This window comes from Macaca fascicularis, chromosome 11 (genome assembly GCF_037993035.2).
Source record: "Macaca fascicularis isolate 582-1 chromosome 11, T2T-MFA8v1.1".
In the NCBI taxonomy this organism is placed as follows: Eukaryota; Metazoa; Chordata; class Mammalia; order Primates; family Cercopithecidae; genus Macaca; species Macaca fascicularis.
Window position 1 is genome coordinate 10184766 of NC_088385.1, and position 25719 is coordinate 10210484.

The 25719-nt window shown below is 37.0% G+C and overlaps 1 protein-coding gene across 8 annotated transcripts in view; it reads right to left on the reverse strand.

The window, feature by feature from the left end:
• LOC135966153 (uncharacterized) overlaps positions 1-25719 on the reverse strand; it is a 133482-nt gene that overhangs the window by 86139 nt on the left and 21624 nt on the right. The window contains exons 3-4 of one of the 8 annotated variants that reach the window (XR_012419961.1): positions 5913-6033; positions 115-370 (exon numbers count right to left, since the gene is read on the reverse strand). The exons of 2 other annotated variants lie outside the window; for them this stretch is intronic. The gene's annotated coding sequence lies outside the window, so the exon portion shown is untranslated. Of the gene's footprint in view, positions 1-114; positions 412-5912; positions 6034-25719 lie in introns of those variants that run through there. 5 more of the 8 variants (XR_012419959.1, XR_012419957.1, XR_012419958.1 and 2 more) reach the window with 5 other exon arrangements.

Here is a 25719-nt window from a genome sequence, read left to right on the forward strand (position 1 = left end):
CTTGAGAAAGGATAAGAGAAATCTTAGAAATGTTAGTGTGTAGTTGTTGTTAATCTGTACTACTGATTAGAAGAACTGACATCGTACGTAACTGATAGAGAAATCGATAGACTTAAAAGACAAATATGAAATCGAATCATGATTTAACAAGTCATATGCTGAGTAGATTGTCTAGTCAGTTGTTATGTTGGAATTAGGGTTGAAATCTTAATTCTCTTACATCTTATTCTCTATGGTCTTGGGAAAAAGAAAGGAAAAACATGACTGAAGTGAAAAAGACAGTCTAGTTGCTAACATGTCTCAAAACTTTATACCTGTCATCGTATCAGACTTACCGTTTTCTTGGTTTTGAACTTCTTCCTGGGTTGTGCTCAAAGCCAGCAAGGTAGATAAAAGAAAGAAAGAAAACATCTTTAAATCAGACTTATACTTCCCCTCTGCTGGGGAAATTTGGGGATCCTCACTTATATGGCTTATAGAGAACAATAACAGCATTGCTGCTACCCAGGAATGGCCTCTGGAGTTTGAGGCGGCTTTTACCGGAACATTTCCTTCATATGATTTACCACCTATTTCATGGTGTTCTATGTTACTAACAATTGTCAAATGATATATGGATTCTGCTGTCTTCCTTAACTATGACAAGAATGACAAACAACAAAAGGTTAAGATAACACAAATATAATTGCCTGATGACCCAAAAACTCTTTTGGGAAAGAATCTAGGAGAACTTTCTGATTTCTCAGTAGAAAGGGAGTCACAAAGGAGCATCAGAGAAAGCATCTATAATGTAGAGACCTACATTAATGTATAATATCTAATATAAGATTTAATTTAGTTCATAGATATTAAATTTAAAAATAAAGATGGATGACACCTTATGCATGCCCTTAGCAAAAAATGTTGGAAGTGAGATGTTAGAAGTTGCATAGAGGATCCAGAGAACATGTGGTGAACAATGACATTTTTTCACAGCACCTTGAAAGGAAAATTAAGACAAACTTGCCCCCACAGAAGGAAATTAGGAAGTAAAAAATAAAAAAAAAAAATGTTGCTTCTCACATAAACACAAAAGGTCAAATCTAATGATTTCCATGAACTCAGGACTTGACTCCTCCATTTATTACCTTTTTGACCTGGAGCATTATTAAAACTGAGAGAACTGAATTAATCACTTTCTAAAGACTTATGCTTGTCTCAAACGCTGTATATCCGAAAAAAAAAAAAAAAAAAAAAAGGTTTCTCATGGTAGAAATTGATACTTTATCAAATTGTCTATGAAAAACTACAAAAATATAAAAGACTATTTTATAAGCAGGGGAAAGGCTTGATTGAGAGAATACACCCAAAGAAGAAAACTTCCCTTAAGTAATAGAACACAGGGGTTAAGTTTTATGTTGTGAAGTCAGATACAGTGTCAAAATCTGTCTTCATCACTTACTGCCTGTGTAATTAGAGCAAACTGATTAACCTCTCTAAGCTGCATTCATTCTCTTTGTCTATAAAAGAGAAGCAGTAATTAACTCATATCATTTTGTGATAATTAAATAACATTACACATATAAAGTTCTTATCTTGGTATATTCATAAGTATTCAATAAATATTAGTGATAATGATGAACGATATGGGTGTTCCTTAGAATGCATGCATTTCTTCTTTGGGATATTTACAGCAGGATGAAAGAAAAGATTGCCTCCCACATACTGACAGCATGTATTAGTATATGGAGGGTGAGAGTGAGTTGGTAAGAGAGCCAAGTAGAAGGTTAACACCAGAGACAGGATCCAAGGCACTGGCAGCCACGTCTTTGGCATGCGGGAGGAAGACATTGGCAGAAAAGAATCAGAGCTATTACAGAGAGGAGGCAAGATTGCGGCCAATTATCTTTTTATTTCTGTCTTTTATACAAGATAAGGGCAGAAATTAGAGAACAAATAGGATAGTCAGTATCAAAGAGAAAGTTGAGAGCTGTATAGTATTCAGAATGAGATGTGGAGAGACGGTGGTGGGGCACAGGAGCACACTGCAGAAATAATAGTAGCTGCAGGGAGAAGTGACCAGATGATGACTGTAGTATTTTTTAAAGTAACACGAAAGTAGTCTTATCAGGGAACAGAACAACAGTTATTATAAATATAGACGAATTTCACATTATTATCCCTCTACTGTCTTCTCTTAAGCCCTTAGGTGAGTTTCTACAAGTATATTATAGCCTTATCCAAATGTCTACTTTGTATTTTCAACTTTTTTATTTGCCCTGACTCACACAATTTAGACAGGAAGACTATTAGAATTTCAGTTTAGGAAATTTTAAAAGCTGTCTACTTCAAAGCAGTATGAAGGGAGTAAGAAGAACAGTCGTAGAAGTTGGGGAAAATCATTAGCTCAGCTTGGCACTCTGTTTATCCAAAGCCAAATTAAAGTGCATTGAACTTCAAGAGAAGAGCTTTAATTCCCTTTGGATTTGTGTGAGGCTTGGAATCTTTCATTTCTAATGTGAATCCTCAAAATTCCATCTCCTGAAATGGTATTCCCTCAAGGGATCCATCTACTGATGCAAATTTGAGAAAGAGCAGTATGTTCTATTCACGGGTAAACGTGGGCTTCTAAACTGACATCTACCATTTGTTTTACAGAACCATATTGTTTGCAGGTGAAAACAATATTGATGTAGGTGAAAAATGTATCTACGGCATCATTAAAACCGGTTATCTCCCAATAGATATAGCTCTTTTATTTTCTCCTTTAAAACCTAAATTTTTATTAATCTAACTTTATAAAACTAAACTTTATCTTAAAATAATGAAGCAAAAAATATCAGGGAAACTTTTTTTCCCAAATCCTTAACTTGAAAATGAGGAGAGTGAAGTGAAGCCCAGAGTGTTTTAATGACTTTCTCAAGTACTTGTTACTCGTTATGGGAGAAGAATCCAAAGTAAAACTTGGGTTTTAATTCTTGAGGTTGCTTTCTTTTCATGTGCCATATATATTCACAACAATTTGAAATAGATGTTATATCAATGACTTTGAAAGACTTCCTTGAATAAAAGCTTATTACCTTTGCTTTGTACCTTCCATTTTAAAGTAGTAAACCTCCATCACAGCCCTTTGGGAATTGGTGGGTATACAGAAATAATCAGTGAAATGTTACCTATCCCTCAACATTAAATTGAGTCCTACAGGGATGCTAAAACACAAAAACAGGGAGATAAAGGAAAAACATTGTTATCTTTATTATTTTATTGTTATGGATTATTTATGATTGATAGCTTTATTCTCAATGACGTAGAATGTGCCTCCTCATTACAGAAGGTTTCCAGCACAGGATTTAGAGAAAGCTCCTCAGTCAGATTTCCACCGGTTGTTGAGATTGGCAGGAGAGTTAGATATTCCAGGAAAGGGAAAGGTTAAAGCACAAAAGTCAATAACACTAAGTGGAACAGCAAGAGAAACACTAACAAATACTAACAGCTGTCTGATATTCCTGATCGGGAGAGGAATTTTCTTAAAAAACATGATATTATTCAAACTTTCTTTACATGATGTTAATCTATGTTAGGCATCAGTCCTTATATACAAGGGTGAAATATTTAAGCTTGTTTTGCTTTTTCTTCTTAATACTTATACCACACAGAGCTTCTGAGAGTTTTATTAGGGTCAACCACAATATCAGTCAAATAAGAAATAGAAAGTAAAGGGACCATGATTATTTTTGTTGGTTAACAAAATGTATTGCTTGAAAAGATTAGAATTTTGAGAGAAAATAGTTTCTTTATTGAGGCCAGTGCCCATTTAAATGAGGTATGCGGAGCTTCCTGATATGTCTTCCTATTTTATTAAACAAATAATCTATAGATCTAAAGTCTTGTTTCTCATAAGTTATAGTTTCCCTTTATGAAAACACTTAGAATCAAAGGTATGCAGGAACAATGCAATAGCATCTAGCGGTCTGTTCTCCTGCCTTAAAATGGTTATATGTCTACCTGCTAACTCAGACATATTTATAATATCTATACAACATATAAATACATAGATTATTCACTCTCTTTTACTCTGGAATAAACAAACTTCATTATGGAACATTGCTCAGATTCCTTTATCTATTGTTAATTCTTCATGATGCCATATTAAGGTTTAATTTCAAAAAGTTATATGCAATGTTTACATATTACATTTTGGATAAAGCACAATTTATATTTAATGGCCTCACTTCATTTTCAATAGGTCAGGATTGGTTTAATGGAGAATGAAAAACAAGATCCTACAAAGTGGAATAATTGTTCTAGTAGGAGCTATTTGCAAAACTTATTGAGAGGTGGCCTCCAAAATTGTCCTAGGAAATCATAAAAATAGCAATTGACACCAACAGAGCAGATCATAAAGAAGATATCTGCATCACAAGTCTTTAAGAAGGGCTGTACCAGAAATTAGAAAGAACCCTTACAAAGCAACAAGAAATGTGAGACAACCATTCAATAATAGGCAAATAATTTGAGCAGACACTTCACAGAGCAGTAAATTGACATAGCCAATAAACACAAGAAAAGATATTCAACTTTGTTAGTCATTTTGTAAACAAAATGAAAACAATTAAGTTAAATATGCTTTAGAAAAAAAAAAAGTAAAGTCACATCTGCAAAAAATCTTAGAACACCAGAGGCCAAGTCCGCTGCTTCAGAATAGGATTTGGACTACAGAGCTATATCTGCTTCCCTTGAAGTAGGCAATATACTCATGGCCTGCAAAATTTAGAAGCCATAAAAAAGCACTTTTTGGGGAAGAAGAGAGCTTACAGAAAGGGATATATTGTTCCTCACCTGGATCTGGGGGCACAGACTTTGCTCCAAAAACATCAAGAGTTCAATTTAAGAATAAGCTAACAGAGATGTTCTTTATCTAGATCTCATAAGCAGTTACACAAGTTTATTTATATGTAAAATTTTACCAAGCTATATAATTAAGATATGCGTTATAGTGTACATAGGTTATGCCTCCATTAAAATGAAGAAGTGAGCCAGTTAAACTCTTCTAGTGGACAGGACCCATAGGCATAAAGACTTTTGCTATATTTTTTCAGTGAAATCTCATACCAGGCTAGATCCCATGGCCCAGGATCCAGGCTGGCCCACATGGACTCAGACTCCAGGTCTGCCTAGCTCCAGACTGGTTCCCATGGCCCCAGAGTCCCAGCCAGCCCCTGGAATCCCACACTACAGATTTACTTGAACAAACCCAGGGTCCAGAACTGCTACAGTACATTCCAATACCAAACTGGCCCCATGGACCCAAGCTCCAGGACCACTGCTATAGATCCAGGCTCCAGGACAGACTTTGTGGATCCAGGACCAAAGACCCAAGCCTACTATTATATCATGGACCCAGGTCCCAGTCCCACTGCAGCTTCCAGATGGCTGCTATGGATCCAGGATTCAGGCTGGTCTTTGTGGATCCCACCTCCAGGCCTGCTTCTGCGGACCCAGACAAAAGGTCCACCGCAGTAGACCATGGTGCCTGGACAGCTTCTGTTTTTCCAGGTGTCAGACCTGCTCAACATTAATCCAAACACCAAAGCCGTCTCTCTAGAGATTCTGTTACATGGCCCACACAGAATCTCTAGATAAACTGACTGGTGCACGGTTTTCCCTGCTGTAGCCAGTCTATAAAGGCTGGAAAAGGTACCTGCTCATCAAATGCACAAACTCTAGGGAACTAGAGATCTATGAGTTACCTGTAAAAGAATTCAAAATAATCATCTTGGTCAGGTACAGTGGCTCATGCCTATATCAGCACTTTGGAAGGCCGAGGTTGTAGAGTCACTTGAAGCCAGGAGTTTGAGACCAGCCTGAGCAACACAGCAAGACCCCTTCTCTACAACTTTTTTCTTTAATTAGCTGGCCATAGTGGCACTCACCTGTAATTCCAGTTGCTCAGGAGGCTAAGGTGAGATGATCACTTGAGCCCAGGAGCCTGAGGCCACAGTAAGCTATGATCATGCCACTTTACTCAGCTTGGATGACAGAGCAAGATCCTGTCTCAAAAAATAACAGTAATCATTGTCATTAACACCATCTTAAAGAGGCTCAGTGAGAACAAGAGGACACAAATATACAACTAAGCAAATATTAGGAAAATAATACATGAATAAAATGAAAAGTTCCAAAAAAAATGGAAACTATTAAAAGTAAAATCAAATAGAAATTTTGAAGCTGAAGGACATAAAGACTGAACTTAAAAATATCAGAGAGACTTCAACTACAGACTTCATCAATCAGACGAAAGAATCTGTGAGCATAAAGACATGTCATCAGAAATTATCCAGTTATAGAAACAAAAAAAATTAAAAGGAGTGAAGAAAATCTGCAGAATTTATAGTACATCATCAAGAGAGTCAATGTATGCATTATAGGAGTAAAAGAATGAGAAAAGAAAGAGAAGAAGCAGAAAGTTTACTTAAAGAAATAATGGCAAAAATCTTCCCAAATCTGGAGAGAGAAATTAATGTATAGATTCATAAAGCCAAAAGTAACAAAATAGACTAAATACAAAGAAATCTTCACAAGACACATTATAATTAAATTATCAAAAGTCAAAGACAAAAAGAAAATTTTGAAAGCAGAAAGAGAAAAGTAACACATCACATATGGGGGAACCCCAAAAACACTTTCAACAAATTTATCAGCAGAAACCCTGAATCCAGAAGAGGGTGGAATAATTTATTCAAAGAGCTAAAATTTTAAAAAAGTGGCAACCAAGACCACTATACCTACTAAGACTGCCCTTCAGATATAAAGGAGAGGGAAATATTTTCCCAAACAGAAGCTATGGTAGTTCATCTACTACACCTGCCTTACAAGAAATGCCAGAGAAAATTTTTAAAGTTGAAAGGAAAGAATTCTAACTATAAACGTAGAAACATACAAAGCTATATAACTCACTGTATAAGTCTACTTTTACAAGTATGTTACAGTGCAAATAAAAATTTATTAAATTATGCAGCACCAATCCATATAATTTAAATCATTTTATTGCACAAATTGATTTTTAATTATATTCATTTCTTTTCTGTTCATTCTACTAAAATTGTATATCACTTAGTCCTTATGACAGATAAAAGTTAAAGCACTCATTATGCATTTGGCAAAACCCATAGAATTGTACAATGCATAGTGAATCCTAATATAAAATAGGAACTTTAGATAACAATAGTGTGTCTATATTGATTCATCAATTGTAACAAATGTGCCACACCAACACAAGATGTTAATATAAAGGTAACTGTAGGGATGGGAGATGAATATATAGGAACTCTGTACTTTATGTTCAATTTTTCTGTAAATCTAAAACTGCTCTAAGAAACAGAGTCTATTAACTTTAAATAAATAAATAAAAATAAAATAAAACTCACTTTAGGGAAAAATATAGTGAAATTTATATACTCTAATATAATGGTAGTGCATAAATAGCCTTCAAATCTAGTATAATAAAATACAAAACTATAGGTACAATAATTTGTTAATAGATATAACAATGGATAAATTGTTAATATATCTATTATATAGATATAATAGGTATATATTATATAATAGATATATAGATTCACAATAATAGATTTGTTACTAGATACATTTAAAATGTAAATTGTGGCATCAATAACATAAAAACTGGGAGGGGGAGGAGAAGTCAAAGTATAGAATTTTTTAATGTTGTCAAAGTTAAGTTGTTATCAGCTTAAAATAGATTATTATACTATAACGTGTTTTATGTAAGCCTCATAGTAACCACAAAGAAAAAAAAATCTATAATCAGTACATAAAAGACAAAGAGAAAGGATTGAAAGTATATCACTACAAAAATACCATCAAATCACAAAAGAAGACATCAAGAGATGAAGAATGGAACAAAGGAACCACACACTAATCAGAAAACAATTAACAAAATGGCAGCAGTAATTATTTACCTATCAATAATTACTTTGAGTGTAAATGGATTGAATTCTACAATCAAAAAGCTTAGAGTGGCTGAATGAATTAAAAAACAAAATTCAACTACGCACTGCCTACAAGATACTCACTTTACCCTTAAGAACACATACAGGTTGAAAGTGAAGGGATGGAAAAAGATATTTCATGCAAATGATAACTAAAAAAGAGCAGACATGGCTATACTTATGTAAACAAAATAGGCTTTAAGTGAAAAATTGTGGGTAGAGACACAGAAGGTCATTATATAATCATTAAAGAGTCCATTCATCAAGAAGATTTAATGATTGTAAAATGATATGCACCCAAGATCAGGGCACCTAACTGTGAAGCAAATATCAGCAGAACTGAAGAGAGAAATAACAATACAATAATAGGAGACAGCAATACATTAGAAGGAGACTTTAATACCTTACTTTCAACAATGGAAAAAGCTTACAGGCAAAAAATCAATAGAGATAGGGAAACCAGCATATCTAAATAACACTATAGACCGAATCAACCTAATAGACATATCTAGAACATTCCATCTAACAGCAGTAGAATATGTATTATTTTCAAGTACACATGAAACATTTTACATGGTAGATCACATGTTAGGTCAGAAAACAAGTCTTAACCAATTTAAGAAGGCTGAAATCATATCAAGTATCTTATCTGACCACAATAGCATGAAACTAGAAATTAATAACAGTCAAAACATTGGAAAACTCACATAATGTGGAAATTAAACAACACACTCTTGCACAGCAAATGGGTCAAAAAGTATATTAAAAGGGAAGTCTTAACCAAGGAGGTGAATAGTCAGTACACTAAAAGCTGTAAAGCATTGACAAAAGGAATTGAGCAAGACACAAATAAATGGAAAAATACCCTGTTTTCATGGATTGGAAGAACTAGTATTGTTAAAATGCCCATAATACCCAGGGTGATCTACAGATTTAATGCAATTCCTACCAAAATCCAATGGCATTTTTCACAGAAACAGAAAATCCTAAAATTTCTATGAAAAAAAAAAAAAGACCAAAACACTCTCGAGTAAAAATAACAAAGCTGGAGGCATCACACCATGTAATTTCATAAGATACTACAAAATGATGGTAATTAAAATGGCATGGCACTGGCATAAAAGCGACATATAAACCACTGGAACAAAATAGAAAGTCCAGTAAACCCATGCATGTATAATCAATTGATCTTCAAAGAGGTGCCAAGAACACACAATAGGGAAAGAACAATCTCTTCAATAAACGATGTTGGAAAATTGAATATCCACATGCAGAAGAATGAATTTGGACCACATCATATATAAAATATTACACCATCTGCAAAAATGAAATCAATTAAAGCCTTAAGTGTAAGACCTGAAACTGTAAAATGGCTAAGTGAAAACATAGAGAAAAGTTTGGCATTGATCTGGCCAATGATTTTTTAGATGTGACCCCAAAAGCTCAGGTAACAAAAGCAACAATAGACTTGCATCAAACTAAAAAGCTCTGTAGAGTGAAAGCAACAATCAACAGAGTGAAGATACAACCTACACAATGAGAGAAAATATTTGAAACCATATCTGTATTGATGAATTAATATGCAAAATATGTAAGAAAATCAATAGCAAGAAAACAAATAACCCAATTTAAAAATGGGCAAAGGACCTGAATAGGCATTTCTCAGAGAAGATATACAAGTGAGCAGTAAGTATTTGAGAAATGCTCAGCATCACTAATCTTCAGGAAAATGCAAATTGAAACCACAATGAGATATGACCTCACACCTGTTTAAATGGATTTTATCAAAAATACAAGAAAAGTATTGGCAAGGATGTGGAGAAAAGGGAGCTATTGCACACTTTTGGTGCAAATGTCAGTTAGTACAGTCATTATGGTAAACAGTATGAAAGTTTCTCAAAAAGTTAAAAATACAATTACTATATGATCCAGATATCCCACTTCTGGACATATATTTAAAGGAAAAAATCAATATCTTGATGTTATGCTGCATTATTCACAATAGCCATTTATGAGATCAAGCTAAGTGTCCATCAACTGATGAGCGCATAAAGAAAATGTTGTGTGTGTGTGTGTGTGTGTGTGTGTGTGTGTATTAGAAGGCAATATTATTCAACCTTTAAAAAAAAAGAAATTCTGTAGTTTGTGACAACACGGATGAACCTGGGACATTTTACTAAGCAAAATAAGCCAGACATAGAAAGATAAATACTGCATGATTTCACTTATAGTAGAATCTAAAGAAAGTAGAATGGTGGTTGCCAGAGGCTGGGATTGGGGTTGGAGAATGGGGAGACAAATGTTGATCAACAGGTATAAAGTTTCAGCTAGACAGGAGGAATAAGTTCTAGAGATCCATTTTTACAGAAAGGTAACTATAGTTAATAATAATGTATTGTATACTTGAAAATCAGTAAGGGAATAGATCTTAAATAGTCTCACTATATATATATATATATATATATATATATACACACACACACACACACACACACACACAAAAGGATCACTATGTGAGGTGAAGAATATGTTAATTGGCTCATAGTTAATTAACTCTTGGTAATTGTTTTACAATGTATACATATATCAAAACATCACATTGTATATTATAAGTATATACAAGTTGTATTTGTCATTTATATGATGGTAGAGAATTTTACTACTGGAGGTAATAAAGACAGACACTATAATGTAGAGCTAAAAGTTTTGGGATTCTGATGGAAATAAAGACATACAGGAAGGAGACTGGAAGATTTTGGATGATGGCTAAGTTTTCCTGGACCTATATTTGTACAAATAGGACTGCCCTGCTAAAAAAACAAACAAACAAACAAAAAACACTGTGGAACTCATGTTCCATTTAGTAGTATGATACTAGGAATATCAGCTTCAAAAGGAATTAGAAATTCAGATTTCTCATAAACTAAGGGGAATAATTCCTTAAGTAAACTGTATGCAATGTTTACACAATTTTAAAGAAAACAGAGAGTTTCACATTTTCTTCTCTGAGAGTGTAGATAAGGCATAAACTCACCATAACTTCTTAAAGGTGATATTTTTTTCCTGTGGAGTTGAAGTTTACAGTTTATAGACTATGGACATCTGTTAGAAATTGACTGATAGTTTAAGTAGAAAACAATATTTTCTTTCTTTTATTTCTTCTACTTCTGTAACTGATCAAAGGAACATCACTTTTGCTCATTAAATGGTATTGCTCAAGGCAAATTTTCAAAACTTAACTGTGGATATATTTTTGTATTATTTTTTATGTGTAATCATCTTTCTTATCAGTTGGGAAAGGAATATGTGTGAGACTGTTGAGGGAAAGCAACGGAATATTTTTTGACTTTCGAGATGCAAGCACCTATAATTGCTTAAGTGAAAATGACTCGATTTTAGCTATAATGAAAGGAAAGTGGAATCTAACAAGGTATCTGAATGGCCTGAATAAAATGAGCAGAAGATGACATTGGAGAGCAGAGTAATGTGGAATTTACTTTTTAAAACTTTTAATTGATAACGCATGAGATATTTTATTTGAAAAATTAATAAGAGATAATTTTTTCTCTGATGGTGTTTTTATTGTAAAATTTGGGTTCGTTTTGTAACTGTAGGATAATGTATTTGCTATGAGGTACTTATGAAAAGAGAGGCATGCTTATTCTTCATACACTTTTGTGCTTCATTCCATGTTTCCAATCTCTGCCCCCCTCCCTTTCTGTTCCCTCCAGGATATAAGGATTTTCTCATCTGAATGTTCGGAACCAAGGATATTAGGATATTAACTTGATTATATTTTAGGGATAGGTATGCTGTTTCAGAATCCTTGTGCAGTGCACACTATTGGTCATTTACCCCCTGGAATATATTCTAGCTGGGCTTTCTTGCTTAAGACAGAGAGATTATTCTCTTCTCTCTTCGTCATTTGGCTAGGTCAATAAATAGTCAATGGTCCCCTCTTGTGCTCAGCCTTCTCAAGGGAGAAATAGAGTCAAAGGGCTCACTTAGGTACTTGTAATCTGGTTTGCACCAAATAGTCCTGCATTACCCAGTGCTTATCCAGATAATTTCAAATGTTACAATGGAAGCTATCCATTCACACATTAAAATTGTTGAAATGTAGCATATACGACGCTAATGATCACCTTTACTAAGTACAATCAGGCTGAAAAAGTCAGTATACAAGGGAAAACCTAAGGAAATAATAAAGAATTGACTCGGCTGGGCGCGGTGGCTCAGGCCTGTAATCCCAGCACTTTGAGAGGCCGAGAAGGGCGGATCACGAGGTCAGGAGATCGAGACCATCCTGGCTAACATGGTGAAACCCTGTCTCTACTAAAAAATACAAAAAACTAGCCGGGCGAGGTGGCGGGCGCCTGTGGTCCCAGCTACTCGGGAGGCTGAGGCAGGAGAATGGCATGAACCCGGAAGGCGGAGCTTGCAGTGAGCTGACATCCGGCCACTGCACTCCAGCCTGGGCGACAGAGCGAGACTCTGTCTCAAAAAAAAATAAAATAAAATAAAATAAAGAATTGATTCAAAAGATTTTTTTTGAGATACAGTCAGAAAGAAAAAAAGAAAAGGAATGAATGGTTCATATGAACAGACATGTAAGCAGTGATGGATTTGCTAATATTCTGGAGGAAGCAATTGGAGAATTAATTAATTGCATAAAAGACATTAACTAACGAAAGGTTACAGGAACTGAAATATAGTTGTAAAAACAAAACAGGTACCAAGTACTTGAACTTGGGCAATTATGGGATCATCAAGGGTAATTCCGTCAATCCACAATTTTTCCCCTGGTGTCCTAACTTTGGTTCTTAAATTTATGTTAGATGCAACTCAACAGAAGTGTGCTTTTCTTTTTTCCACTATTATTTTCATATAAGCTCCTACAACAGGAATTGTGTGGCAAAAATCTGAGTAGCAGGATCCTGAATGACTGTTTTAATGCCACTGAAATCTCACTCTGTCATCTAAGAATACTTCTTTAGCAATTATTCACTTCTCAATCCATTGTAATCTGGCTTCTCCTCATGCCCTGAATATTCTGCCTAGAAACAGAGATGACCTGAGATGCAGGGGATAGTTCATGACGTTGCTTGAACAGCATACCTAGTGGCAAGTGCGCCTACAAATGTAGACGCTTGTTAAGGGGTAAACAGTGAAGATACCTCAGGTGAGCAAACATCATTGGAACAAGCCTGAGGAGCATGTCATGACAGCTGTCCCTTTCTTTGACTGCAGCTTGGCTACCTTTAGTTTGCCCTCAGTTCCATCCTCAGAAGCAGGGTTCTACTCCTCTCCCATTTCTCTCTCCACAAAGACAGGGTTCATGGAACACAGTGGGTATTTTCTATTGACTTACTTGAGGTGCATTCAGGTTAAAGATCTTTATCTATTTTGCTCACTAATACACCCCAAATACCTAGAATAGTGCTTAGGACGTAGTAGGCAATCAGAATATATTGGATAATCTTATATAATGTTAAGTGTTAGACACCCCACACTTTGGGAGGCCAAGGCGGGCAGATCATGAGGTCAGGAGATCCAGACTATCCTGGCTAACACGGTGAAACCCCGCCTCTACTAAAAATACAAAAAAGTTAGTCAGGCATGGTGGCAGGTGCCTGTAATCCCAGCTACTCAGGAGGCTGATGCAGGAGAATGGCGTGAACCCAGGAGTCGGAGCTTGCATTGAACCGAGATCGTGCCACTGCACTCCAGCCTGGGTGACAGAGCAAGACTCTGTATCAAATAATAATAATAATAATAACATTAATAAAGAAACCCCTGAAGCTGTTTTTATTAACTCAACTTTGAGTTAAATATAGATTAATGACACAAGTAATGGAAGAATTCTTGTGTATATTAATCTCCGATAAATACATAGAAAGTTTTTATTTTTGCCTTCCTAACATTCTAATTAAAATCCATGAACCTACTAATGCATGTTTACTGTTTTAGCCATCTCCCCACTTCCAGAATCTTCTAACAACAATAACAATAGAACATCTGTCATTTACTTCGCAATGGAATACATGTCTCCAAAGTCCTGAATTATCCTGCCTGTTAGCTTCTTTGTTTTTCTCAACTGTAGAGTAAAAATGGAAATAAAAAAGTGCTAAGTTTCCAATTCTTCTAATAAGAGCTGTAAATATTCTGCTACCACATTTTTTTTTAACAATTTAAAAAGCAACTACCATATTTTCCAGGTATATCTTCCAGGAGATAAAATTGCAGTCATCATGATTGAACTTGATACTTTTAAGCAGTACATTGCCAAATGATTTATTGCTTTAATGCCTTTAATACAATTATAATGACTTTGTTTCAGTGTAATCATTTTTTTAACATTTGACTCCTCTTCTGATGTAAGCTCCATGAGAGACAGGAGTATCTGTCATTTTCAACACTATTTTCCTGATACATTTTGTTGTCTAGAACCTCCGTAGCACCAGGTTAAGCTACCACTGCAAATGGATTGACAATACTTTTATATATGTGTGCATGTGTGTGTTTGTGTATATTTGCACTGTTAGAATTCTTTTCTTTTTTTCTGGGCTTATCCCTAAATTCAAAAGGACTGTGAAAATTTACATTTTACGTAAAATGTCTTACATACTGTTGCAGAAAGTCAGGGACCCCAAACGGAGGGACCGGCTGAAGCCACGGCAGAAGAACATAAATTGTGAAGATTTCATGGATGTTTATTAGTTCCCCAAATTAATACTTTTATAATTTCTTACGCCTGTCTTTACTGCAATCTCTGAACATAAATTGTGAAGATTTCATGGACACTTATCATTTCCCCAATCAATACCCTTGTGATTTCCTATGCCTGTCTTTATTTTAATCTCTTAATGCCATCATCTTCACAAGCTGAGGAGGATGTCACCTCAGGACCCTGTGATGATTGCATTAACTGCACAAATTGTTTGTAGAGCATGTGTGTTTGAACAATATGAAATCTGGGCATCTTGAAAAAAGAACAGGATAACAGCAATCTTCAGGGAACAAGGGAGATAAGACTTGGAGTCTGACTGCCAGTGAGCTGGATGGAACAGAGCCATATTTCTCCCCTTTCAAAGGCAAATAGGAGAAATATCGCTGAATTCTTTTTCTCAGCAAGGAACATCCCTGAGAATGAGAATGCACCCTGAAGGTAGGTCTATAGATGGCCCCCTAGAGGCGGCCACCTTTTACGGTCGAAGCCGAAGGGATGAAATAAGCCCCGGTCTCCTGTAGCACTCCCAGGCTTATTAGGAGGAGGAAATTCCCGCCTAATAAATTTTGGTCAGACAGGTTGTCTGCTCTCAACCCCTGTCTCCTGATAAGATGTTATCAATGACAATGCATGCCCAAAACTTCATTAGCAATTTTAATTTCACCCCATCCTGTGGTCCTGTGATCTCACCCTGCCTCCACTTGCTTTGTGATATTTTATTGCCTTGTGAAGTATGTGATCTCTGTGACCCACACCCTGTTCATGCACTCCCTCCGCTTTTGAAAATCATTAATAAAAACTAGCTGGTTTTACAGCTCGGGGAGCATCACAGAACCTGCCGACATGTGATGTATGTGATGTCTCCTCCAAATTCTAAACCCAGCTTTAAAATTTCTCTCTTTTGTACTCTCCCTTTATTTCTCAAACCAGCCGAGATGCTTAGGGAAACAGAAAAGAACTCACAGTTAAATATCGGGGGTGGGGTTTTACCCCTATACATACAATAATATAATACAGTAAAAGCTGCTGGACAAAATTATAGCAATAATAATAACAACTACTACAATTATTGAGTGCATGTTATATGATTTTTTTAAATAATTTTATTTTTTGAGACAGTCTTGCTCTATCACCCAGGATGTAGTGCAGGGGTGCAATCTTGGCACTACAACCTCCACCTCCCAGATTAAAGTGATTCTCCTGCCTCAGCCTTTCAAGTAGCTGGGATTACTAGGCTACTAGTCTAGTAATCAGTCTGGGTTCAAATTTTATTCTAACTTGTGTTACCACTGCAATTATTTAATCTCCCCATCTCTTAGTTTCTCATCTACAAAATGTTGTTAATTATAGTACTGCCCTCAAAATGTAGTAAATATTACACTGAAAAAGCTTAGAACTGTTTCAATCATGGTATGGTTTGGCTGTGTCTCCACCTAAATCTCATCTTGAATTCCCACATGTTGAGGGAGGGACCCAGTGGAAGGTAACTGCATCATGGGGGCAGGTCTTTCCCATGCTGTTCTCATGATAGTTAATAAGTCTCATGAGATCTGATGATTTTAAAAACAGGAGTTTCCCTAAACAAACTCTTTTTGCCTGCCACCATCCATGTAAGACATGACTTGCTCCTCCTTGCCTTCTGCATGATTGTGAGACCTCCCCAGGCACGTGGAACTGTAAGTCTACTAAACCCTTTTTCCTGTATTAATTACCCAGTCTCGGGTATGTCTTTATCAGCAGCATGAAAACGAACAAATACAGTAAATTTGTACCAGGAGTGGGGTGCTGCTGAAAAAATACCCAAATATGTGGAAGTGGCTTTGGAAGTGGGTAACAGCCAGCAGTTGGAACAGTTTGGAGGGCTCAGAAAAAGACAGGAAGATGCGGGAAAGTTTGGAACTCACTAGAGACTTGTTAAATGGCTTTGACCAAAATGCTGATAATGATATGGACAATGAAATCCAGGCTAAGATGGTCTCAGATGGAGATGAGAAACTTGTCAGGAACTGGGGCAAAAAAAAAACTGAACTCTCGTAATGTTTTAGCAAAGAGATTGGCAGCATTTTGCTCCTGCCCTACAGATTTGTGGAACTTTGAACTTGAGAGGGATGATTTAGGGTATGTGGCAGAAGAAATTTCTAAGCAGCAAAGCATTCCAGAGGTGACTTGGGTGCTGTTAATGGCATTCAGTTTAAAAAGGAAACAGAGCATAAACGTTTGGAAAATGTGCAGCTTGACAATGTGATAAAAAAGAAAAACCCATTTGTTGAGAAGAAATTCAAGCCAGCTACATAAATTTGCAAAGCAATGAAGAGCTGAATGTTAATCACCAAGACAACAGGGAAAATGTCTCCAGGGCATATCAGAGACCTTTGCAGCAGCCCTTCTGATCACAGGCCAGGAGGTTCAGGAAGAAAAACTGGTTTCCTGGGCCGGGCCCAGGGTCCCTCTGCTGTGTGAAATCTAGGGACTTGGTGCCCTGCATCCCAGCTACTCTAGCCATGACTAAAAGGGGCCAAGGTACAGCTCAGGTTGTTGTTTCAGAGGGTGGAACCCCAAGCCTTGGCAGCTTCCACGTGGTATTGAGCCTGCAGGTGCACAGAAATCCAGAATTAAGGTTTGGGAACCTCCACCTAGATTTCAGAGGATGTATGGAAACTCCTGGATGTCCAGGCAAAAGTTAGCTGTAGGGTCTGGGCCCTCTTGGAGAACTTCTGCTAGGGCAGTGTGGAAGGGAAATGTGGGGTCAGAGCCCCCACAAAGGATCCCTACTGGGACACCACCTAGTGGAGCTGTGAGAATAGGGCCACCATCCTCCAGACCCCAGAATGGTAGATCTACTGATAGTTTGCTCCATGTGCCTGGAAAAGTCGCAGACAACACCAGCCCATAAAACAGCCAGGACTGGGGCTATACCCTGCAAAGTCACAGGGACAGAGCTGCCCAAGGTGATGGGAGCCCACCTCTTGCATCAACATGACCTGGATGTGAGACATGGAGTCAAAGGAGATCATTTTGGAGCTATAAGATTTGACTGCCCCTCTGGATTTCAGACTTGCATGGGGCCTGTACCCCCTTTGTTTGGCCAATTTCTCCCATTTGGAATGGCTATATTTACCCAATGGCTGTACCTCCATTGTATCTAGGAAGTAACTAACTAGCTTTTGATTTTACAGGCTCATAGGTGGAAGGGACTTGCCTTGTCTCAGATGTGACTTTGAACTGTGGACTTTTGAGTCAATGCTGAAATTAGTTAAGACTTCAGGGGACTTTTAGGAAAACGTGATTGGTTTTGAAATGTGAGAGCATGAGATTTGGGAGGGGCTGGGGCGGAATGATATGGTTTGGCTGTGTCCCCACCCAAATCTTATCTTGAATTCCCACATGCTGTGAGAACCTGGTGGAAGGTAATTGAATCATGGGGCATGTCTTTCACATGCTGTTCTCATGATAGTGAATAAGTCTCATGAGATCTGAGGGTTTTAAAAGGGGAGTTTCCCTGCACAAGCTCTTTTTGCCTGCCACCATCCATGTAAGGTGTGACACAGTACTCCATACCTTCTGCCATGATTGTGAGCCATGTGGAACTGCAAGTGCATGAAACTCTTTTTCCTGTATTACCCAGTTTTGGGTATGTCTTTATCAGTAGCGAGAAAAAGGACTAATACAAATCATATATGTGGCCAGGCATGCTGGCTCACACCTATAACTAGCACTTTGGGAGGCCTAGGTGGGTGGATAACTTGATTCCAGGAGTTCAAGTCAACCACCACACCGGGCTAGTTTTTGTATTTTTAGTAGAGATGGAGTTTAACTATGTTAGCCAGGCTGGTCTCAAACTCCTGACCTCAAGTGATCTGCCCGCCTAGGCCTCCCAAAGTGCTGGATTACAGCTATGAGCCTTTGTGCCTGACCACCATATTATATAATTGAAACGGTTCTAAGCTCTTTCAATTTAATCTTTACTATAATATTTTAAGGGAAGTACTAATTAATAACACTTTGTAGATGAGAAACTATGAGAGGGGGAAATTAAATAATTTGCAGTGGTAACACAAGTTAGTTGGTAATTGGAATGAAATTTGAACCCAGACTGTCTGGCTGCACATCTTGTGCTTTTAACAGCCATGCTACCCTGAGCATTGAGACATTCTGTTACATTCTAATAGTGTGAATCTCAATTACTCTTTGGATCTGTTGTTCTCTACTTGAAATTACACCAATTGTCCCAGGCTTGTGGGGAGAATTTTGTGATATGATTTATGAACGTTTTGGAGAAATGCAAAGTGATTTCAGTTAATATATAATAGCCTATGATCATTATTCATTTTTTTCACGTCACTGTTTCTCTGACCTATGCATTGATCAGAGGTTGATGAATACAAATATTATTTTATTACTTCTTCTATTATTGGTTGTTGTGCTAGCAGTTCAGCCAATAAAAGATAGCTAAGAATAAGGAAAACAATTAATAAGTAGGTATTAGTAACAATTACATCAATGAAGCAGGATGGACAAATGCAACAAATTTCACCTCACAACTAATCTTTGAGAATGAATTTTAAAATAAAGAACAAAGTCTTAACCCTGTTGGAACAAAAGAAGGAAATGTCACTAGAAAACCAAATATACTGGCCGGGCGCGGTGGCTCAAGCCTGTAATCCCAGCACTTTGGGAGGCCGAGACGGGCGGATCACGAGGTCAGGAGATCGAGACCATCCTGGTTAACACGGTGAAACCCCGTCTCTACTAAAAAATACAAAAAACTAGCCGGCCGAGGTGGCGGACGCCTGTAGTCCCAGCTACTCGGGAGGTGGAGGCAGGAGAATGGCGTGAACCCGGGAGGCGGAGCTTGCAGTGAGCTGAGATCCGGCCACTGCACTCCAGCCTGGGTGACAGCGCGAGACTCCGTCTCAAAAAAAAAAAAAAAAAAAAAAGAAAACCAAATATATGTATATGTATCTAAAAGATAGAAATCTGACAGGATCAAATTGAGGAAGAAAATCTGGGCGCAAAAATAGAAATTAGAAATCAGATAAGATGGCTGATACGAGTGAGATGAATTCTGCAGACTCTGCTAACTTGCAATTAATGAAAATAAAGAGGAGTCTGGAGCCAAGGACAATCATCCTTCGGATGACTGCTTAGAGATGGAATGTGAAACAGTCAGGCAGGTTGGCCCCGTTTCCACATCCCCACGCAAACATAAGCATTTACACACACAGAGAGAGAGAGAGAGACAGTCATGCAGTGAACAGTGTAGCATTTGCTTCTAGACCGGAGACATTAGTATGAATAACTGGGTCACAGAAGTAGCACAGTGTTCCAGGTGTTTGGCAACACCCAAAAGGAATAGAAAAATCTTCATTCCTGCACTGGAAGGTCTTGCAGTAATAGATTCCAGCCATCTCCACTAGAACATTGTAGGCAGGGGAAGAGGAATTAAACTTGATTCTTTTGAGCAGCGCATTGCCAAATGATCTATTGCTTTAATGTCCTTAGTACAATGATTATGACTTTGTTGTAGTATAATCTTTTTTTTCAACATTTGACTCCTCTTCTGATATAAGCTCCATGAGAGATGGAAGTATCTGTCTTTCAACACTATTTTCCCAACACATTTTGTATTGTCTGGAAACTCTGAACCGTCAGGTTGAGCTACCACTGCAAATGGTTTGACAATACTTTTATATATATATGCATGTGTGTGTTTGCATATATATGTACAGAACAAATCTCATCCATAGCCATCTTATCTGATTTCTATCTTTGGGCCCAGATTTTCTTCCTCAATTCAATCCTGTCAGATTTCTATCCTTCAGATTCTAACCGTCTCCACTTGAACACTGTAAGCAGAGGAAGAGGAATTCTCAAATGAAAATATAAAACTGCAATCAAGAGTGACAACCCACACAGTGCAGAACAATCTCATTAAAGAGAGACACCAAATAGACAAATAATAATAAAAAATGAATGAATAATTATATAAAAAGCACAGGTACTGAAAAGAAAATGAGAAAGGAGTCAATGACTAGTGATAATATAGTTGCCTTCATTGAAAATTCAAGAGAAACCAAATGACAGACTATTTAAATCAATAAACAAGTTCATCAGGTAAAAGATTACTGAGGAATTTAAAATAATTTCTGCCACATAGTAAGTACTATGTAAGTATTAGCTAGTTATACAACAGTGACAAATAAAAAAATGGAAGTTAAAAAAACCCTGTTTACAAAACTGCAGCGTAAGATCTTCAAAGGAAAAAACATAAACATTACTGAAGAACATAATGACATAAATAAGTGGAATCATAAGTTATTTTCAAGAATGAGAAGGAATAGTATTGTGAAGATATTAATCTCCTGGAATTCTCCAAATTTAGTGAAATTGCAATCTAAAATCCTAACAGAATTGTTCCATGAAATTTACAAACTCATCCTAAAATTAGTCTAAAACTTTCAATGGGTGATCACTGTGTACTTCAAGGACAAGTATCTCAACTCAAAGAATTTAGGATTCTAGCTGTAACATGAAAAAATATGGCTAAATGCATGACTGATCTGGTAAAAATAAAAGGAAATGTTCATAGATTTAACAAAAATAAAGACAAAGCAAAAATCCAGGGAAGTAAGTAAAGCCTAAAATTTGGTCCTGTCCTGAGGGTATATGTAAATCAAGGATAATCTGAGCTTTCATTGTGTAAAAGTGGTACACCACTTGGTGTAGCCAGTGTGGACAAAGGACAGCCACAAAGCCCACACTCAAGTTGGACTAATGAAAAAACAGTCAAATTGGAGACTAATTCATAGAAACTCCTCCAGCACACATGCACCTGGGATACAATAAAACTACACCCTGATTGTGATGGAGAGCTACAAGCAAACAAACAAGCCAACAAAAAGGGAACAACAAATGTATTAAAGGTTTCAACCTTGGAAATGAGAGGAGAGAGGGAAAATAATTGCCATTAAGAATTCATAACCATAAGCCAGGCTTCAAACATGTTTGCAACATTTAGTCCCCAAAACTTCAACCTGAAATTTTGTTTTAAAGTGATACCTTCAGTTTGCATGTAAGAAGCAAAGGAAAACCTTTCCTGTAGAGGAAAGCAACTTGCACACAGATCCCAAGGAATACTTATAGATAAAATCCTCACAGCAGAAGGTTATAAGGGAATTAAACACACACACGTACTTAGCATGCACACACATGCACAACGAGGAAACAGGTTGCCACAAGTAAACACCTGTAGAAACAAAACACAATAATCTGCCACTATCTAAAATAGGCCATGGATTTTTTTTTCTGATTGTTTGGAAAGATGGAAATATGATAGAAAGGGGAAGAGAAAGCAGGGATGCCCACAATAGATCCAGAAATAAGCATTAATCATGTATGTGTTGGGAATTCGAGTGCTCTTAGTAATACGATTAAGACATTAAAATAATTCATATATGCCAGTGATATGAGCCTCAGAAAGAAGAGCAAGAGTTACTATGGCCTAAAAGGCTCAGAAGTGAGCAGAACTTAAATTGGGCTTAGAGGAAATAAGATTTGCACAGTTTCTGTGAAATGAAGGGATATTTCAGGAAGTATGAGAAATACACAAAGGTGGAAATTCTCAAAGAGTCCCTGCAAATAGGGACAGGCCTTTAGACAATCACCCAATAATTCCACAAAAAAGAATGGCAGAAAATACTTCTAAAGGAAGATGATTGACAACCTCCAGAAAATAAACTAGAAAGGGGCAGGATCACATGTAAACACAGTGCCATAAGTCCAATTGGTCAATTGTTTACTACTTATAAAGTAAGTAAATAATGAGAAATAATCAGCTAATTGTAAAACAAGCATCTATTATCCAGTTGGGCAAGAGGAAACTATGTTTGATTGGAAGTCAGGAGACCTTAAATTATCTTCCTAAATTTACCACTGACCAGCTTTGAAATTAAAACTATTTGGGAATCAGTTTTTATATTGAAAATTGGGGAGGAGGAAGGTCTAGGGAGAAGGGCAGATTAATTAATGATACCACTTATGAACGCAGCTCTACAACTTTGCAAAACCAAAAGAATGAAGGACTGTGCTCATTCCTCCGGTGCTCAAAAGAGGGCGCCCACAAGAGCAGCTGAGATTTACTGGAACCGATTTGCTGAAAATCCCCGTTTTCACTTCCCGGTCTGAGTCTCATTACCCAAGAAATCCACAGGGTGGCGATAACACTGAACTGAAAGCAAATTCAGAGTGGAAATTCTCAGAAACCGTATTCTTCAATGGCCAGTGTTTCCAGACTTCCCTTTCTCTGATTTTATGATGTCACCGAGGACACAGAAGCTGGCGGAAGGAAGGCCGCACACAGGGCAATGACGATGATGGCAATGATTCCCACGGAAGAACCAACTGTGATCCAGACCCTTGGCAATCCTCACAGTAATGCAAAGGAGACTGTACCAATCTCTTCCTCATTTTACAGGAAAAAAAAAAAAAAACTAGAAAGAGAGAAATCAAGTAAATTATCTAAGGTAACCGAGGTAGTGAGTGACTTAGGCAGAATTCAAACCTTAGTCTAGGGTCAGTGTCATGGTTGTTTCATCAAAGCCGGGTGACAGCTCTGAAGAAAGCCTGTTTGGTACTGGTACCAAAACAGAGAGAGAGACCAATGGAACAGAACAGAGGCCTCAGAAATAACACCACACATTTACAACCATCTGATCTTTCAGAAACCTGACAAAAACAAGAAATGGGGAAAGGATTCCCTATTTAATAAATGGTGCTGAGAAAACTGGCTAGCCATATGTAGAAAGCTGAAACTGGATCCCTTCCTTACACCTTATACAAAAATTAATTCAAGATGGATTAAAGACTTAAATGTTAGCCCTAAAACCATAAAAACTCTAGAAGAAAACCTAGGTAATACCATTCAGGACATAGGGATGGGCAAGAACTTTATGACTAAAATACAAAAAGCAATGGCACCAAAAGCCAAAATAGGCAAATGGGATCTAATCAAACTAAAGAGCTTCTGCACGGCAAAAGAAACTACCATCAGAGTGAACAGGCAACCTACAGAATGGGAGAAAATGTTTGCAATCTAACCATCTGACAAAGGGCTAATATCCAGAATCTACAAAGAACTCAAACAAATTTACAAGAAAAAAAACACCCCATCAAAAAGTGGGCAAAGCATATGAACAGACACTTCTCAAAAGAAGACATCTATGCAGCCAACAGACACATAAAAATGCTCATCATCACTGGTCATTAGAGAAATGCGAAACAAAACCACAATGAGATACCATCTCACACCAGTTAGAATGGCAATCATTAAAAAGTCAGGAAACAACAGGTGCTGGAGAGGACGTGGAGAAATAGGAACGCTTTTACACTGTTGTAAAAGTGTAAAAGCTTTTTACACTTTTACTTTTTTTGGGGGGGAGTGTAAACTGGTTCAACCATTGTAGAAGACAGTGTGGCGATTCCTCAAGGATCTAGAACTAGAATTACCATTTGACCCAGTGATCCCATTACTGGGTATATACCCAAAGAAGTATAAATCATGCTACTATAAAGACATATGCACATGTATGTTTATTGCGGCACTATTCACAATAGCAAAGACTTGGAACCAACCCAAATGTCCATCAATGATAGACTGGATTAAGAAAATGTGGTACATACATACCATGGAATCCTATGCAGCCATAAAAAAGGATGAGTTCATGTCCTTTGTAGAGACATGGATGAAGCTGGAAACCATCATTCTGAGCAAACTTTCACAAGGACAGAAAACCAAACATCACATGTTCTCACTCATAGGTGGGAATTGAACAATGAGAACACTTGGACACAGGGCAGGGAACATCACACATAGGGGCCTGTTGTGGGTGGGTCGGGGGGTGTTGGGGGAGGGAGAGCATTAGGAGAAATACCTAATGTAAATGATGAGTTAATGGGTGCAGCACATCAACATGGCACATGTATACATATGTAACAAACCTGCATGTTGTGCACATGTACCCTAGAACTTAAAGTATAATAATAAAAAAAAGACTTTTTCCTAGGGAAAATTAATAATAATAATAATAATAAAGCAGATATAGTAAGGATATTTAATATATTGATTAGAAGCAAGTCAGTGGATTTTTAAAATGACATTCTGAAGTTGTTTACAACCAGTATTTCTTATTATACTTAGCAAAAAAGAAAGGTAAAAGTTACCAATGCACTATAAGTATAACCTGTTATCAAAAGCTAAATTACATGCTGCTTACGCCCTATGTCAGTGGTTCCCAAACTACAGTACCCTCTAGAATTGCCTAAAGGGTTTGTTAAAACATAAGACTGCTGCCTGCCAGCCACCTTCTTCCCCTTCAAATTTCTGATTCATTAGGCCTGGGGTATATGGTCCAAGAATTTGCTTCTCTCACAAATTCCCAGGTGATGCAATGCTGCTGATCTGGGATTGCACTTTAAGAACTCTTGCTCTAAGCTCAGGACAGAGAAACCATTTCTAACTGACATTTTTCTAGGTTTATACAGAGTTATACCAAACAAAACCAAATGTAACAAAAACCAAAATCAAACAAATATACAGCAAAATTTTTAACTGACCTACTTCTCAAGGTCCATTTACAATTTGGTACAATGGTGATCAGGAGAGTTAAATATATACATATAGGTGCATTCACAAATGACATCTACATACTCTCAAAGGTAAGTGAAAGCTCAAAAGCTAGAGTCAAGGCTAGTAGTAGACAAAATGAAAAGGGAAAAAAAATTGCGCTCAAATTGTCACATGTTTGTGAAGGAGCATGGTATAACGGAATTATTATATCTTTTGTTGCCAGGCCATCCAGTCTTTAAGATCTAGGTCTGCCATTTACTAAATATGGAATCTGAGGATTTACCTAACTCTCTGAGGACATTTGTTTGACTGTATCCTGGTTTTCATAATACCTATTAAAAGTGATGTTGAGAACACTATCAGATAACATATACTAA